We start from the raw sequence: 18,934 nt of genomic DNA on the forward strand, positions 1-18,934 counted from the left end.
GGCCCGCCCCGGCCCGCCCCGGCCCGGCCGCCCGCGCACGCGCCCCGCGCTCCCGCCCGCCGCGGAGGTGGGAGGCGGGACCGCCCGGGGCGCGGGGGCTGAGGTCCGCCCGCCCCGCCCCGCCCCGCCCCCCGGGCCCCGCCCCGCCCGCGCTGCCACCTCCGGGCGCGGGAGTCTCCGGGTCGCGGGCGCGGGTTCTCCGCGGACCCCCGGGTGGCCGCAGGGACAGTCACGCGAACTTCGGCCTCGACCAGGCTCCGGTGACCCCAAGGGCGGCTTCCGGAGCTACGACCCGGCGGACACCCGCGGCAGGGCAGGGCGGCGGCGAGTTCCCACGGAGACCCCGCGCCGCCCTCCCCGCCGCCCCCCGCACGAGCACTTGGGAGGGAGGAGGGAGGAGGAACGTGGTCGGTGGACACAGTCGCACGTTCCGGGCACTCGGGCGGGCGGAGCCGCAAGTCCGCGAGCCGCAGGGGTTTGCGCGGGGCCCGCGGGAGTCCGCCGCGGCCGCGACCCCGTCCTTGTGCACGCGCCGACCCTCCCGCGACCCCGTCCCCCTCGGGTCTCCGGAACAAGCGCTGCTCCTTCCCCTGAGGATGACCCCGTGTCGCGCCCGCGTGCTGCGGGACGCCTGGGGCACCGAGCCGGCCGAAAGCTCGTGCACGCGCGGTCCCGACCCGTCCGAGGGCCCCGGGACCGTCCGTCACCAGCCGTGCGGCACCGAGCAAGCCCCTGACCGCGCGTCCTCGGTCCCCGCATCTGCAGGATGGACGCGCGCCAGGCCCCCGGGAAGCCCTCGTGGGACGTGCGGCGGCCGACTGCGCGGGGCCCGGGCCACGGCCGGTGCGGGTCTGCGGAGCCGCTGCGGCTCGGCCCCTCCGCGGTCCACCCCGACGTGGCGCTCGCTGTGCCCCCGCAGCGCTTTCAAACCAGCGCGTCACGGTGATCCGCGCTCGCGTCTGTCCCCGCAGCCCCGGGCCCTCCCAGTCGGGTCTCGCTGCGGCAGCCCCGAAGGAAACAGCGCTCAGCAGGGGTGAATGAATGAATGAACGAGTGAATGAGTCCGCCTGTGCCCTTGCGCACATGGAACAGACCGACGGGCCCAGAGGGCGACCCTGAAAACGGCCCCGCGGCCACATCAGCAGAGGGAGGCCTGATTCCGGCCGCAGAGCGCGACACCGGCCTGCTCTCCGGTCGCCGCCACTCCCGGACCTCATCACAGTACAAGAGGTTGTTCGCTTGTTCTAACATTGTATCGTATTGTATCGTATCGTATTGTATTGTATCGTATTGTATTGTATTGTATCGTATTGTATTGTATCGTATCGTATTGTATCGTATCGTATTGTATTGTATCGTATCGTATTGTATTGTATCGTATCGTATTGTATTGTATCGTATCGTATTGTATTGTGTATTTTTTTAAGATTTTATTTATTTATTTGACAGACAGGGATCACAAGTAGGCAGAGAGGCAGACAGAGAGGAGGAAGCAGGCTCCCTGCTGAGCAGAGAGCCCGATGCAGGACTCGATCCCAGGACCCTGAGACCATGACCTGAGCCGAAGGCAGAGGCTTAACCCACTGAGCCACCCAGGCGCCCCTAACATTTTATTTTTAAGTAATCTCTCCACCTGGCATGGGACTCGAACTGGCAGCCTGGAGATCAAGTCTCACACTCCCCGGACTGGGCCAGTCAGGCGCCGGCCCTCATCCCTGCAGAAGGTTTTTGGACCAGAACGGCCCTCCCAGCCTCTCAGCGCCCAGTGAGAGCAGGATGTCAGAGCCGGGGGGCGGGCCCCTCCCCTTGGCCTGCACGGGACACAGACACACGAGCGTGTGAAAGAACACAGGCTCTTCTGTTACTTGAGATCCGGCACCAGCACGAGGATACGCCCCTCTCCCAAGGAACACCGTTTAGACCTCCGGGCTCTGCTCCTCTATGTCCCCTGGCCCCTGTCCTTGAAACAAAAGGCATGGGAACGTGTGAGGGTGGTGGCTTCAGGGGGTCGTGGGATGGGAACCGCTCAGGTGCTGCGGTAGAAGACAAACCCACCCGCCACATCCCTCCACTGGGACACCTCTACTGTCGTAGACCCTTGGGTAACAACATGCCATTTCCCGTGGCACCAAGTCTCCATTTTCCTGTCTCTCTAACATAAAATTCCAGAGGGACTCCCCAAAAATTAGTGCGGTGAATGCGACCGTTCTCATGGAGCGAAGGGTTATTTCTCTTCAATAAACCACTCGGGTCGCTCTCTCCTGTGTCCAGGTGTAAGTCTAGGCATGAAAACACGAAACATGATACTAAGTCAAAGACACAGAACACGACTCACAAATCGCTTTTCATGATCATATTTAACAAAATTTTATTACATTTTCAAAAAGTCAAGTAAAAATTTTAACTGCAAATACTTGAAATTTAATATTCACATGTTCATTATAGATTATATTTCTTCCCTTTAACTTTTGTAGATGATTTTGAATATTTTAGAAAAATAGCTCTTGAGGGGCACGTGGGGGGCTCAGGTCATGACCCCAGGGTCCTGGGGTGGAGCCCCACATCGGGCTCCCTGTTAAACTGCTACTCCCTCTGCAGCTCCTCCCTCACTCCCCTGCTACTCATTCTCTCACTCTCTCGCAAATAAATAAAATCTTTTAAAAAAGAAAAATAGCTCTTGAAAACACAAAAAGTAACTTTAATTTTGGAATTGAATTTAAATTACTATAATATATTCTAATTTTGTAATAATTGAATTTAGTTATTATTTTAAGAAAGGTAACCTTTTTATTTTTTTCAAATATTTAATTTATTTATTTGTCAGAGAGATAGCGAGAGACTGAGCAAGCAGGAGGACTGGCAGGCAGAGGGAGAAGCAGCTTCCTCACTGAGCAAGGAGCCTGATGAGGGACTAAACCCCAGGAATGACCTGAGCCGAAAGCAGACGCTTAACCAACTGAGCCACCAAGAAGACCCAGATTTAATCAACTTCGATATTTTGCCAATGTTTACTCATATAAAAGCCATAACTTTACATCTATTTGCCAAAGTGGGAAGATCAAATATAATTTATTTAACAAATGGTTGGTTTGATTTACAGCTTTTAATTCAACATATAAAAATACAGGGATTTTCAAGGGGCGCTTGGGTGGCTCAGTGGGTTAAAGCCTCTGCCTTCAGCTCAAGTCATGATCTCGGGGTCCTGGGATCGAGCCCCACATCAGGCTCTCTGCTCAGCGGGGAGCCTGCTTCCCCCCGCCCCACCTGCTTCTCTGCCTACTTGTGATCTCTGTCTGTCAAATAAATAAATGAAATCTTCTAAAAAAAATACAGGGATTTTCTGCAATAAAAAGGAATGGAGTAATAACACATGGTACAGTATGGAAGAGCCTTGAAGACTCTATGTTAAGTGAAAGCAGCCACATGTAAAAGACCGTGTATCATATGATTTCATCTGTGTGAGATGTCCACAAGGGGCAAATCCAGAGACAAAAGTAGATGAGTGGTTTCCACAGGTTGGGGACAGAGAAGCATGGAAGTGATGGCTAATCGGTAGAGGGTTTCTTTCGGGGAGATGAAATGTTCTAAAATCAATTGTGGTAATGATTATACTACTGTCAAAATACTAAATGAGTGAATTTTGGCTTTAAATGAGCTTTAAATGAGTGAATTTTATGGCATATAAATTATTTTGCAAAAGCTGCTTTAAAAACACTTAGCACAATGTCTAATGCATATTTCCCAACCCATGAGTGTTATTTATTATATAATGTGACAGGAATCCACTCTGACCTTGCCTAAATGTGTCTAATTTTGAACCCAGAATATCAGACTCCTAATTTATTCACAGATACATTGGCCATGTACAAGGTGACCCACTGTGACATTGTTTATAATACCAAAAGAGTGGAAACAACGCAAAAGTCCACTGGCTGGGAGGAAAGGTTACATAAATTGTGATACATCCATTCATGAGAATACAAAGCAATCACTAGAAAGAAAGGAGGAAGCTCTTCATATCCTGATGTGAAGCTACCTCCAAGACACGCGGCTAGGAGAGAAAAAAAATCAGATCCAAACAGACAGGCAGGCGACAGATGCAGGACATAGAACGTGTGTGAAGACACACCTATATTCACGTATATATGCATAAAATATATCGGGGGTAGGAAGACAAAACCAAGAATAGACAAACAAAACTACTGAAGTTACTGTTTACCTCCAGGGAGGGAAACTAGGTGGCCGTGAAGCAGAGAACTTGTCACTCTTGTCTACGGAATTCTCAGTTATGAACCTTGTGACCGGACCTGCTCTTCAAAGTAAGTATAGACACACAAGGTTACATATTAAATGATTCCTTCCATGCGAAATATCTAGAATAGATAAATCCGTGGAAACAGAAGCCGATTGATGGTCTGGGGCGGGGGTTGGGGGGCACTGGCGAGACACCGGTCAAGGAGATGAAAGTAGTTTGGGGATGGGACGCTGGGTGCCTCAGTCGCTGAGACCCTGTGTTAGGCTCCGGTCACGATCCCAGGGTTCTGCGATCAAGTCCGGAGTCGGGCTCCTGCTCAGCCGGGAGTCTGCTTCACCCTCTGCCTCTGCCCACTGCTCTGCCTGTTTGTGCTCTTGCGCGCTCTCTGTGCCAAATAAATACATAAAGTCTTTAAAACAAAAGGAAAGTATTTTGGAACAAGGTAGGGATGGCAGTGTACGATACTGTGAGTGTGATAAATGCCACCGAAGTGTCCACTTTGAAATGGTTAACTTTGTGTTATGTAAATTTCACCCCAGTAAATTATTTTTGAAGGAAAATGAGGGTGAGGAGAAGTAAAAGAGGAAGAAGACAGGAAAGGCAGGAAAGAGAAGGAGGGAAGGGAGGGAGCCGAGGGTCCCTGGCCGGGAGGATGGCCTGGAGGGCTTTGAACCAACAGCTCTGTCGGCTGAGGCCTGCGCGGAGTAAGGAACCCAGCGAGGAGACCGTTGTCCCAGCGATGGAGAAGGAGGGGTGAGAAGGCCGGGCACTGGCCTGGGCCCCGAGCAGATGGGCACACGCTTCCTCCTGTCTCCTGGGCGCTCCCCTCCCACGCCCGGGTTCTGAGTCAGCCACGGGCTCATCAGTCGGCCAGTGCTTCGGCCTCCACACCATGGCCGCGAGGGACCCTTCCCACCCCGCCCCTCCTCAGAGCCGCCCTTCAGGGCCAGAACAGTCTCCCACCCCCAACCCGCCCGGCACTTGGGGCCCCTCCCGGAGGTTGCCGCAGCCCCGTCCTGGCCAGGCAGCCCCTTCCTTTAAGACTTGCCGCGGAAGGTCGACGCTTCTCCCAGGAATAGGGGTGGAGCCCACTGTCTCCAGGGACCCCCGGAACCCCAGTCCCCACAGGCACTCCGGGACTCACTCCTCCCCAGGCCGGCAGGCAGCTCTGACACCCACTGCCAGGGCGAGAAAAACCTCCCGTGACCCTGCCTGCCGACCTCTCCCAAGTCCTGTCGTTCGGACTGTCACCTGCCCTGGGAGCCTACCCGACCGCGCTCCAGTTCTCTGAAGGCAGAGTCCCTGCAGGTGTCCTCTCCCCGCCGCCCCCTGCTTCCGTCGCGGTCACCTCACCCCGCCTCAGTCGTGCTTCTCCCTCAAACCCAGACAGTCCCTGCCACGGCTGGGGTCACCTTCCTGCCCTGTTCAGCGGTTCACGCCCCTTCCTTACAGCCCCCTACGGGCTTCTCACTGCCTTCCCCCTCCCGTCTGCCGGCCTCATCTGTCCCTCAAGGCCCTTTAAACGGGACCAAATGGACTTTCCAGCCTGGTCCCCTGACACACTCACTCCGGCATCATCATTGGCACAAACCGCTCAACTCACGTGTGCTGATTGACTGGAAACACTGTGATTTAAAATGAAAAATGCAGGGGCACCTGGGTGACTCCTGAAGTGTCTGCCTCCCGCTCAGGTCATGATCCCAGTGGGGTGGGTTCAAGCCCCACAGTCCCGCTGAGCTGGGAGCCTGCCAGTCCCGCTGCCCATGTGCGCGGGCACGCTCTCTTTCTGTGAAATACACAAATAAAATCTTTTAAAGATTTTTTTTAAAGATTTTATTATTTATTTGACAGAGATCACAAGCAGGCAGAGAGGCAGGCAGAGAGAGAGAGAGGGAAGCAGGCTACCCGCTGAGCAGAGATCCCGATGCAGGGCTCAATCCCAGCACCCTGAGATCATGACCTGAGCCGAAGGCAGAGGCTTAACCCGCTGAGCCACCCAGGCACCCCTAAAGATGATTTTTTGAAAAAATAAAAATAAAAGGAAAAATGCACTGTTCCTGCTAAATGCATATGAAGTTCCGAGTCTACCGTCACTGGCAGACTCTGAAACTCTCGGAGAACATCTCCTGTCGGTGATTGAACGCGGCTAATTCATCCCAGAATTCTGGGAGGGCCACCCCCCACGCTTGTCTTTCAGGCCACCGGTTTGCCAAGCCGGGTCAGGGGCCAGGGGATGCAACAGGCCCCATCGCTCAGGGTTGGAGTCATCTGTGCTCCCGAGCGCGGGCGAACCCGAGTGCTTTCTGCAGCACCGCCCTGGCCGATGTCCTACTTCGTTCACTCCTTCCCTCCGTCAGGAAGCCTCAGCCCCGTTGGGATTATCCGGCTCTCACAGGTGAGGAGCCTGAGGCTTGGCATCCCGAAGTCGGACTCCTGAGTCCCTCCTTGAACCTGCCCCCCAGGTGCCACCCTGGCTAGACACAGTCCCTTGGGGGCCATCGTGGATGACAGTCTATGGTGTTGTTGTCTTGTGAAGATCTGCCGCAATGTGGGAAACTGGAGAAGTGATGAGGGAACCCTATGCTGGAAGACAGAAGCCTACAGAGTGCGAGTGGGCCCTGACCTGTCTCCGGGGTGGCCTCATGGGGTCTAAGGCGAGCCTTTGGGGCGCCAGTCTGGGGTTTATATGGACTCACGGTGGCCAAGAGGCATGCAGGTCTCCTCGGGGAGGGCGGACAGACATGCATCGGCCTGGTCTCTGCTCTGCAGGGACACCCACCCTTTGTCTGTCTCTGCGCCAGCGACACAGGGAGGGAGCGCCCAGGGTGGGCAAGAGCCCCTGACTGAAGGCCAGATGACCTCGTGCTATGCCCGGTGCAATTTATTGGCAAAAAGATGACTACGCGGGTGGTTAACCATCTTGAGGTTTCCCCGGGCAATCGTTCGGATAGCTCTCGAGGTCTTTGGTAAACTAAAACTTCAAAGTTTTGCTTCGATGATACATGGAATTGAACTTATTGGACATCTAGGTCTTTTCCAAATAGGATAAAGTGTAAGTCATTAATTACTGGACATAGGTTTGTGCTTTTGACTTCTTACTGTAAAGAAACTAAGGATATTTAAACCTGTTGGTAAACATGTTTTGTGCTTAACTGATTCACAAATTTGCCATCTAAAGAATTCTGGTGTAACAGTTCACAACTGGTTACTCCTCAGTCTTCACTGGAGATGAAGGTTTCTAAAGAGGCAAAATTCTGCCAACTCTAACTAAGACTGGTGGAAATAAGGAAAACCACTCTGTGTGTGGAAAAGGAGGAGATATGTAAGAAAGATAAGAAATGGGAATGCATTTTTGTTGAAGGTTTAAAAAAGGTAATTTTGTCCTAAATGAGAGGGTTGTTTGGGAAAAAAAATGAGTGGGGACAAAATCTGAATGCAAAGAAAAAGTTATAGGAGGTTTATGGAGGGAAAACTTTGGAACAGAATTTTAGATGCGGTCGGGAAGGACCAAGGTTGAGATGAATGGATTTTAAAGTACATTCATATAAGATTGAAGTCTGCTTTCTCTGTTCAAAAACACAAAACTATTCTCCAATTGTTGGCCGGCTCTTATAAGAAAATACAAGTAGTTGTTTTCTCTCTGCTTGCCTAGAAAAACCAGTTTCTCTGTCTTGCCTTTATCGGGTCTTTAACATCCCTAATCCTATTTAGGGATGTGCTTTAAAAAGTTCTAAGGTTTTAACAAACTTCCCCAAGATTTAAATCATGAACAAAGTCTTGTTGACTAATTAGGCTTGCTTGTTGGGTATGGAACCTTCCGGTTCTGGCTATTAAAGTGTATGTATCACAGAATAACTGAGTTTCCTTGTCAGTCGTATCATAGTGAACTCTCCTATCAGCTCGGTAACTGTGTCCATTTCTGAGTTTTTTGTCATTTATAATTGTTCTTACTGTCTTGCAAAATAAGTTTCATCTTCAAGGAGGCTCCTATAAAGGACCTTTAGGACAATATGGGTATTCAGTATCTTTTTAAGATCAGAACCAAAATGAGTAAGAACTTTCAGAACTAAGTAAAAGCTGCATTCAAACAGAACATGAATTAGCAACATGGGATTAAAGGAGCTAAAAGATCATAGTGTTGTGACTCTTGTTGGAATCATTGCTGGTTCTCTAATGTTCGCTCTTTCAGACTAAGGGAAATTTTTCTTAAGATATCTGTGACTTACAGAAATGTAAAAATATTCATTTATAAACAAATCAAAGCATTGGACTTTGCTATGTGAACCTTCTGAAACTCAAAAGGTCTCAGTAAGTATTCTTTCTTCCATGACAATCAGGCACTTGCATAAGTTCAATAGGAATCTCTTCTCCTTGTAAAAGGACACTCTTGGAAACATGGGTTATTTTACCAAGACTTAGACTGGAATGTCCTACTTGAGAAAGACAGGCATAGACTCAGATATGACCAGACAGCTTTAAGGAATGGAGGTTGGCTTTATGAAACCTGGAGTCCCAACGCCCCTTGGAACTGTTGGCCTGATACCTTACAGAGTTCCCAGCAGCCTCCCCAGGTGAGTGAAGAATGTCACTTCCTGGCAGGTGCAGGACCGTCAGGAAGAGGAATCTGCCCAAATCTACAGGTGTCCCAGGCACGTTTGATGGCAAGTAGTTGGCCTGGAGAAGCTCCTGAAAGTTCAACTAGAGACTCCTTATAAAAGTTCCAACTTCAGAAAAGAAAAGGTCTTGTGCCCATGTGATTAAGAATCTTGAGAAGGAGAGATAACCCTGATGTAGCCAGGTGGTCCCCCAGCAGTCATCCGCATCCCTGAAAGCAGGAGGCGGAGAGAGACTTCCACAGCGAAAGAGGAGACGGTAATGTGACCTCGGAGGCAGAGACAAGCCAAGGAATGCTCGAAGCTGGCAGCTGCTGAAGCCGGAAGAGGCAGAGACAGAATTCTCCCTTCAAGCCCCGCAGGAACGCAGCCCTGCCAACACCTCGGTCTCAAGCCTCTGGCCTCCAGAACTGTGAGCGTGAATTTCTGGTGTTTCAAGCCACAGGTGTGGTGTAATTTTTCCAACAGCCCCAGGAAGCCGACTCGTGTGGGTCCACACCACCCACAAATGAACCAGACCGACGCATACCTTCCTTTTCACAGTCACCTCTCCCCTTCGGCTCACACACCCCAGCCTCCCAGCATAAGAAACGGTAGTTCCTAAACTCATTCCCCACCTGTCCTCCTAGAAAACACCTACTGTCTTTCCGTCCTTGTCCCCTTCTCTCCCCCAACACACAGCCACCTTACTCTTGCCGCTACCCTAACATGACAATAGGTTCTGGCCGTTCATCTGCTGTTTCTCCGCTCACGCAAAGGGCCCTGCAGGGCACGGACCCTGCCTTATTGCTCTTTGCATCTCCAGCACGAAGCACGGTGCCTGGGACACATAGCAGGTGCTCAATAACCCGCTTCAGTCGCTGCCCAGGTGGCTTGCTGTTAGCCATTCTCCTGACTTGCCCCTGCGCCATGCAGAAGCAAAGGCCCTCCAGGCTGCGTGGCGCACCCCTGCACAGCTTTTCTGCCCATCTGTTTAGCCAAGGGGGACAAGCAGGCGGCTTTGGATGAAATGTCATGCATGCCTTGTGAAACTGCATCCTTCCTCCAGCGAGATCTAAAAATGGTTTTCGGAGTCCGGAAGGCGTCTGTATTCGGGGAGCAGGAAACAGGGTGGTCCCATGAGTATTGATGCATGAAGTCAACATAGACATAACGGCAGCAGAGACACACATTCTTGGATTTCAAAGAAAAAGACCTTAGGAGATACCAAGATTGAATGTCTTAAGAGGGAGGGAGGGCAGGAAAGGCAAGTGCTCAGACCGGTTAGTCCTCGAGCCTAGAAAAAGGACAGTCTAAGGCGCTGCTGGCGAACCCCAGTTATGCGCGAGCAGGCGGGATGGTTCGGGCGCCAGGGTCCCACCTGAGGCGGGCAGGGCCCCATCACGACTGGGAGAGCCTGGAACTACACGAATCCCGAACTTTATTCCATCGTTCTGATCTTTTGCTTCCCCAACAGCCTCCTCCGCTATAGCCTGCCTCCGGCAAGACATCAGTCCTCCGTGTGGTCTCAGCTTTGACCCGGGACCCGGGACCCAACGGTGGAGGACCCCTGAGGTTTGTGCCACCCAGTGGGGACTCGTCTGGGCAGCCAGATTTCCTGTCTCCTTCTGGTGAGTGTTCTTGCCTTGTCCTGAACCTTCCATGGGAGTTAATACATACAGGAGAAGAGGCCCTTGATCAGCCAGCCAGGCTCATGGTTCTTTTTCTGTTTTGGCGTCACAGACCTTTTGAGCATCTGATTGTCACAGAGCCCCTTCCATGTGCCCCCATGCAGAAAAGTTACCTAAAATCCGAAGGGCTTATGAAGACCAGGAGTTCAGCCACTGACTGTGATCCCCTGAGGACCCCGGGCTTAAGGAAAAACAGACACCTGCCAGCTGTCTTTTTCTTTCTTTATTTACATGAGAGACAGCACAGGCCGCGCAAGGAGCAGAGGGAGAAGCCCACTCTTGGCAGAGCAGGGAGCCCAACGCCGGCTTGACCCTGGGACTCCGGGATCATGACCGGAGCCTCAGGCAGACGCTTAACGACTGAGCCGTGCAGGGAACTGCCCCCCCCCCAGCTGTCTTCTTCTCCAAGCGCTAGATCGCTTTGTGTATTCCGTGATTTTCGCGGCGGTGTGAGAGTTTAGATGATTTTTCCAAAAGCCCTGGGGAGAGGCATGGTCACAGAAAGGCTGGAATGGCTGCAGAAGAGCGATGGCTTAATGTCTGATTACCGGTCATTGGGAATTCCGCCCGCGCTGCGGGCCCTTCGTCGAGCACAGCCCGGCTCGCTGGTGAGGGGAGGGGTATGTGCCAGGAACCGAGGAAAGCACCGTGGTCAGGAGTGCACAGAACGGGGGACGACAGGAACAGGACGCTCTGGCCATCGCTGCAGGGCAATACCTTTTGCGACACGTAATGCGGAGGCTGTCCCGTGGGCGGCGTCATGGCACCCGCCTCACACCCGCCCTACCCGGGGGCACCTGTGCCTGTGGTGGACGTCCCGAAGCACTTCTTGTGCGCGTGTGTTGGGGTGATAAGGGAATTCACGGGGTATACACGGCCCGGCCTCCCGTCCTCCTGCAGGAGCGGGCGAGGCACGTGCACACCGTCCCAGGAGCCTCCGGCAAGGGCAGGCCCAGGCGATGCCAGCAGGAGCCCGACCGCACCCCACCTTTCTGCCCCTTCTCCTGTCTCTCTTCCCCACTCTCGGACTTGTTCCTCCTGAGATCACCCTCCAAACCGCCTGCCTCCTGGGGCTTGTCTCGGGACGAGTTCTGCGTCGGGGGCATCCAGATGCGGCCCGGGTGGGCCTCGCTGGGACGGGCCCGAGTTTCTGTCTGTGCCGGGTTCAGGTGTCGCGCCCGCGGGAGGCCTGGCACCGTCACCAGGTCCAGCCTTCGAAGCCGGCCAGACGCTTCCTCTGCCGGGGCCCGAAGCACATCACGAGGAAAACCCGCTCCCCCGAAGGTGTCTACTGCGGCGCCGCCCGACAGGCAGGTTTTCCACGAGCAGCGCGGACCGTGCGATTGGCAGGCGACTCCACGGCGGAAACAAGGACGGGCGTGACGCTCACGTGACGGTGTCACCCCAGCGGCCCCCAGTGTGCACTCCGGGGAGCCCAGCAGAAAGCGCGTGTGTCCTGGGAACCCCCGCGGGAACCTCGTGGTTCCCATGCAAGGGAGGAAACGAGGCTGTTCCCGGTCTCCGGAGCCGGTTTGGACAGATCCGGGAACAGCTCTTCCCGGGGCCCTGGGGGAACCGGCTGACCCACAGCCACCACGTAGGGACTTTAAGTCTCCTCGGGGCCGCAGCCCTGCTTGCTCCGCGGCCCCCTCCGGAAGCAGCCTGGGATCCCTGCACCGTCCCCACGGCCAGCCGCCGGCCCAGGCCTGTTCAAACTCCATGTGCTCCCAGGGCCCCCTCGTGTCGCCGCCGAGAGAGACTCTGTCGTCTGTCTCACCTTGAAGCTTCGACGCGGGCGGAGGCCACGGGCAGCTCCGTCGGCGAAGCGTCTGCCCTCCTCTGCCCTCGGCTCGGGTCACGATCCCAGCGACCGGCACGAGCCCCGCGTGGGGCTCCCTGCTCTGTGGGAAGTCGCCTTCTCCCTCTCCCTCTGCCCGCCGCAGCCCTGCTTGTGCTCCCTCTGTCAGATAAATAAGTAAAATCTTAAAAAATACAAAGTATTCACACAGGTGACAGCTCCTTTTTTATATTTTTAAAGATTTATTTATTTGGGAGAGACGGAGTCGTGCGGAGGGAGAGGGAGATCCCAAGCAGACTCCCTGCTGAGCGCAGACACCCCCGCCCCGTGGGGCTTGAACCCACGACCCTGAGATCGCCGCGGGAGCTGAAACCGGGAGTCGGACTCCGCACCCCGCTGACTGTGCCACCAGGCGCCCCACAACTCCTTCTGTAAAACACCGGCTTCCACGACTCCTTCTTCTGGGTTCGACCTGCCCACGGCTGGTCTCTCTCCGCTCGGGGCTCCTGTCAACGCCTTCTTCGTTCCCTTAAAACGTCTCCAAGTGCTCCCACGCAGTGCGACGTGTGACCGGCTTCTTTCTTCGGGTCACACATGTCCTGCACCCACACGCCACCGCCCGTGAAGACACCCCCAGCCCCGCAGACCCCCGCGGCCGTTCCAGACCCGCGTGCGCACATTCACCCCGACCGGCTGTCTGCAGCGACACCTCCCCACGCGGGGACGCAAAGCCCCAAACAGCCTCCTCGACCCCCGTCTCCTCCGTTCCTCACAGTGAGCGCATCGGGACGTCCAGTAAACTCCAGCCTTCGAAACGCTCTCGAGTCTCGTTTCCCCGTGGGCACCGCTGCAGCCCCGTCCACCGCCCGCCCCGGCCGCGACGCCAGGCCCCCCAGCGCCTTCGGGCCGCCCGCCCGTCGCAGCGGACGCGAAGGCACACCGTGAAGCCACATCAGTCCCGACGCTCAGCTTCTCCCCGTTTCTCACTGCATCGGAGTCCGTCTTCCTTGAAAGAGGACAAGACGCGCCTCGGCCGGTCTTAACTGGCTCGGTCTGGTCCCTTAGGTCTCGACGTGTGCTCACCCGCGTCTGTGAACCCGGCCTCCGTCCCGCCTGGACGACTGCCCATCCCGCTCCTCTCCCCGCCACCCTGCCCGCCCCGAACGACCCCTGCGTGAGATCGTTTTCATCCTTTGGGCTGCGACTCGGCGGACGCGTCCTGACAAAGGTATATGGTTGTGCAACCACCACCGGCCAAAAACACGGCGTGTCACGTCCCCTCTCCCGGATCGCCCTCCGAGCCCTTAGTGCTCCGCGACCTGCCCTGCTCTCACCACCACCGACCTGACTTCTGCCCTCAGGGTCGCCCTTTCCGGGGCGCTGCTGGGACGGGCACTGCTGTGTCAGCTTGACTGGGTCGCAGGGGGCCCCCGCGGTGCGCAGACATCATCCTGGGGTGTCTGTGGCTGTGCTTCTGGAGGAAATTCACCTTCAGTGGGACGCCCTGGAAAGCAGATTGCCCTCCTTGCTGTAGGAGGGTCTCACCCAGCCGACCGAAGACCTCAACAGAACAAAGTCCGAGTGGGAGTGAGCACCTCGGCCTGCCGCGCTGGAGCAAAGGTCTCGTCCAACGTCTGTAGTTGAACTGAAAGCAGTAGCTCTTCTGGATCTGATTTTTTCTTTTTAAAGATTTTGTTTATTTGACAGAGACAGCGAGAGGGGGAACACAAGCAGGGGGAGTGGGAGAGGGAGAAGCAGACTCCCCACCGAGCAGGGAGCCCGACGCCGGACTGGATTCCAGGACCCTGAGATCTTGACCCGAGCCGAAGGCAGACGCTTCCTGAGCCCCCAGGCGCCCCACTAGCTGTCACCCTGGAAGCCGCACCATGGGCTCTCCTGGGTCCCCAGCCGGCTGACTGCAGCTCTTGGGACTTCTCGGGACCTGCCCGTACCTACAGGCACACACTTCCGCGGAGGAGGCACACACCGGGTCTGTCTGAAGGACGCTGACACAGCGACGTCGTGAGATCGCACAGCGTGTGTCCTGTCCTGTCTCCTGTCTGTCACTTCGTGCGGTGGCCTGGAGACTCGTCCCGTCAGTGGTTAGTGCCATCCTACGGCTGAGTGACGAAGACGTACCGCGGCCTCTCTCCAGACACTTGCATCGTCTCCGGTTTTCCGCCGTTAGGAGCAACTGTAGTTGTTGGGAAAAGCGCACGTAGGCCTCTGTGCAGACGGACGTTTCACCTGGGAGTAGGACTGTGCAGCTGAAAGGTAAGTGAAGTTTGCCTTTGTAAGAAACTGCCAGACTGGGGGGCCTGGGGGCTCAGCCAGCAAGCGTCTGCCTTCGGCTCAGATCGCGGCCGGGGGATCCTGGGTGAGTCTCACGTCAGGCTCCCTGCTCGGCGGGGAGACGGCTTCTCCCTCTTTCTAACGCCCCATCTGCGCCTGCTTTCTTGCACGTGTGCCCACACTCTCTCTCCAATAAGTAAAATCTTAAAAAAAGACAGAGAAAGGGGCGCCTGGGTGGCTCAGTGGATTAAGCCGCTGCCTTCGGCTCAGGTCATGATCTCAGGGTCCTGGGATTGAGCCCCACATCCGGCTCTCTGCTCAGCGGGGAGCCTGCTTCCCTCTCTCTCTCTCTGCCTGCCTCTTTGCCTACTTGTGATCTCTCTCTGTCAAATAAATAAATAAAATCTTAAAAAAAAAAAAAAAAAGACAGAGAAACTGCCAAACTGTTTTCTGAACAATTTCCCATTCTCACCAGCAATCTCTGAGACTCACAGCCTTACTGATATTGGTCCCATCCACTTCTAAATTTTAGCTGTCCTGAAAGGCACAGTGATATCTCATTGAAGTTTCCATTTGCATTTGCCTAAAAGTTGGTTTTGAGCATCTTCTCATATGCTCATTTGCCGTCCCCAAGGTCCACACATTTTTAAATTGTCATGTCTTCCGTTGTGCCGCACGAGTTCTTTCCGTAACTCTCGATGACAGTCCTAGGTCACATGTGCGTCCCGGAAATATTTTCTCGCAGTTTGTAGCTTATCTGTTGATATTCTTTGAGTGTCCTTCAAAAAGTAGTTTTTATCTTAATAAAGGCCATTTTATCAATTTTTTTCTTATATTTAGGACTTTTTTAAAAAAACTTTTTTTTAAGAATTCATTTATTTGACAAAGAGAGACACAGCGAGAGAGGGAGCACAAGCAGGGGGAGTGGGAGAGAGGGAAGCAGGCTCCCCGCAGAGCAGGGAGCCCGATGCAGAGCTCGATCCCAGGACCCGAGATCATGACCTGAGTTGAAGGCAGAGGCTTAACCCACTGAGCCATCAGGTGCCCCCTCTGATTCATTTTGACGTCATTTTTGCACATGGTGTGAGAGAAGGTTCAAGATTCACTTTTTTGCATGTGGATGTCGAAATGTAGGACTGTTTGTTGAAAAGACTGTCCTCCACTGAATCATCTTTGTGTCTTGTTCAAAATCAGCCCAACATATGTGTGTGGATCAGTTTTTTTAAATTTATTTTTAATAATCTCTATACCAGTGTGGGCTTGAATTCACAACCCCAAGGTCAGGTGTTGCATGCTCTACCGAATGAGCCTGCCAAGTGCCCCAGTGTGGGTCAGTCTGAGTCACTGTTCCGTTCAGGGATCCTAATGTCGATCCTAACACAGTTGCCACCGTCTTGGTTACTCCAGCTTTAGACGAGTCTTGAAATCAGGTAATTTGAATCCTCCAAGTTTGTTCTTTTACAGAATTGTTTTGGCTATCTAGAGTCTGTGGATTTCCATATACATTTTAGAATCAGATGGTACATTTCTCATGAAAAGCCTGCTAGGATTCTGAATGGGATTCCACTAAAGATCAATCCGGGGAGAACTGGCATATTAACATCTTGAGTCTTTCATTCTACAAACATGGTATTTGTCTCCATTTACTCATTTACCTCCTTAATTTCGCTCATGGGAAGTTATTTGGGATTTCCCAGATATCGTTCCGTTACTGGCTTTTACTAGTTTCATTGTTAGGGTCAGAGGACAAACTTCGTATGACGTCAAGTGTTTTATATTTATCGAAGTTTGCTTTATGGCCTAGAATAGTCTGTAGCTTGGTGAATGTTCTGTGTACACTTAAAGACTGTAGTGTTGTGTGTTTCATGCCCACCCCACCACGGCAGCAGATCGTCTCGTTATCCGCGTGGGATCCTGGGCCCGGATTTTTCTGCCACCCTTCCAAGGTCGAAGGCATCGGCACTCCTTCTCCAGCAGTAATGGTTCTGTGTTCAAAAGCAGAACATTTCCTACTCCCTAGAGGCAAATGGATTTTGTCTTTATTCCTTCCCTAGAAATCATGGATTTTTGCCCTGGTGGGGGTGATGATTTGGTGCACCTCCCTCAGCAGCCCAAAGCTTTTGCATCCTTCAAGAAAAGGGTCAGGGGCAGTGGGCAGGGTCTTCTATCCACCTGTCCCTCAGCAGTAGCCAATGACTTCCTGCAAGCCTGAACCATTGACAGGGACTTTCTGGTCCCCTGCCCTGCCTCAGGGTTTCTTTCTTTCTTTCCTTCTTTAAGATTTGTCAGAGAAAGAGAGAAAACACAAGCAGGCAGAGGCAGGCAGAGGCAGGCTCCCCACTGAGTGAAGAGCTCCATGCAGGACTCTAACCCAGGACCCCGGGATCAGGACCTGAGCTGAAGGCAGAGGCTTAACCAACTGAGCCACCCAGGTGCCCCTGCCTCAGGGTTTCTTATGAGCCCTCCCTTGTTGTAGGCCCCTGGGAAAGAAGTGTGTGTGTGTGCGCGCGCATGCAAGTGCGTGTTAAGTCCCCTTATTTGACACTCTCAGCTATTCCAAATTCATAATCCCTTTAGGAATTCCGCATGCTAGATTGTGGCTGGCTGCCTGGACGGTGGCCACTCGTGTCTTTTGTGCTCTTTCTAAAATGAAACGTGTGTGCGTCCCGTCTCCTGTCGGAGGGCTTATCACCCTTCAGGATTGTTCGCTTTGTCTCCCGACCTCAGGTGACATGCTCAAGAAAATCTGCAACTTTACAAATTCTCGAGCTTTTTTCCCTGTGAAGTTAGGAGTGACAGTCTCTTGCGGCTTTCTACACCGTTCAGAAGAACTCTGACTACCTCTGCTAACGGTGATTTCGTTATCTTCCCAAGTTGGTTATTATTGCCACCATCATCCTTACTAAAACTTGTCATTATTCTTACCTTGTCTCCATTAGATTTGAACTCTTGTAAAGACACATATGGCTCATTATTATAATCCCTTCTGCCTAGTGCCATATTGGACACACAGCACTTAAAAATAAATGGAGAGATATTAATGTCGGGTATCTCTGTTTTCAAGGACACTGACTCATCCTACAGCAAACACTGGGGGACTAAAACACCCACAGAAGCACCGGGCAGGGAGGCCGAGGGAGAGGAGGAACAGGAGCTAAACTGGGGATTACGTTCCGGACTCTATTTACTATTAACATACAACGTCGTATTTGTTTCAGGGGTACAGGTCTGTGAGTCGTCAGTCTCACACACTTCACAGCACTCACCACAGCACAGACCCTCCCCAGGGTCCATCACCCAGTCACCCCATCCCTATCCCCCTCCTCTCCTCCAGGAACCCTCAGTTTGTTTCCTGAGATGAAGAGTCTCTTGTGGTTGGTCTCCCTCCCTGGTTCCATCTTGTTTCATTTATCCCTCCCTGCCCCCGATGACCCTCTGTCTTTATTTCTCAAACTGCTCATAGCAGTGACATGTGGTAATTTATTCGGGACTGTCTTTGGATTTTCATGAGAATCCGCCTGAAGAATCTGGCTACAGTGCTGACCAAGTTCCAACAAAGCACAAATGAAAAAAGGATACCAAACCATTTTTTTTTTTAAATAAGCTTCAGGGCAAACAGAAATAAATGAAATAGCAAAATATAGATTAGTAATTCCTTATTGTTTATTCTTTTCTTACAAAAAGACACTGGGAACAAATAAATAGGAAATGGCATGTCTCTTATTTAGCACTGGGCAAAGACAGGCTTTCCGGGTCTTCTCCACAGGAACACACTAAAGAAGCACACTCATCCCATCAACTTCCCACCTTCTACAGGAAAGATCAATTCTTTTAATTTCCCACAATTTTTAGCAATGGATTCTGGAAATAAGTCACCTAAACCTGACTCAAAGACTAAGACAACCGACCGAAGTTAAGAATATATATGATGTTGCCCAGAAACTTCAACTAATGAATATTCTTACAAGTTTTTCATTTCTTATATCCTGTATGAATAAAGAGTCTATTCTGTTCAAATCCGCATGGCAAATAAACTACAACAGAAGGCTGAGCACAATATATACACTTTTCTGTCCTAGGAGAAAAGATTAAATACAGGTATATTTAATATACAGTGAACATGCCATGTATTTTCTTAAAGCCAACAAAATCCTGATTTCCTACACCTTGCAGGTGATGCAGCAGAAGACAAACAAACACCAAAATCACTTGTGACAAAATCTGGCTGATAAAATTAGCTACACAACAGTACAAATTCAATATCCAATGGATTTATTCGTTCCAAGGTTGCATGGAAAATGAAGTT

Source organism: Meles meles, chromosome 17 (genome assembly GCF_922984935.1).
Source record: "Meles meles chromosome 17, mMelMel3.1 paternal haplotype, whole genome shotgun sequence".
NCBI classification, from domain to species: Eukaryota; Metazoa; Chordata; class Mammalia; order Carnivora; family Mustelidae; genus Meles; species Meles meles.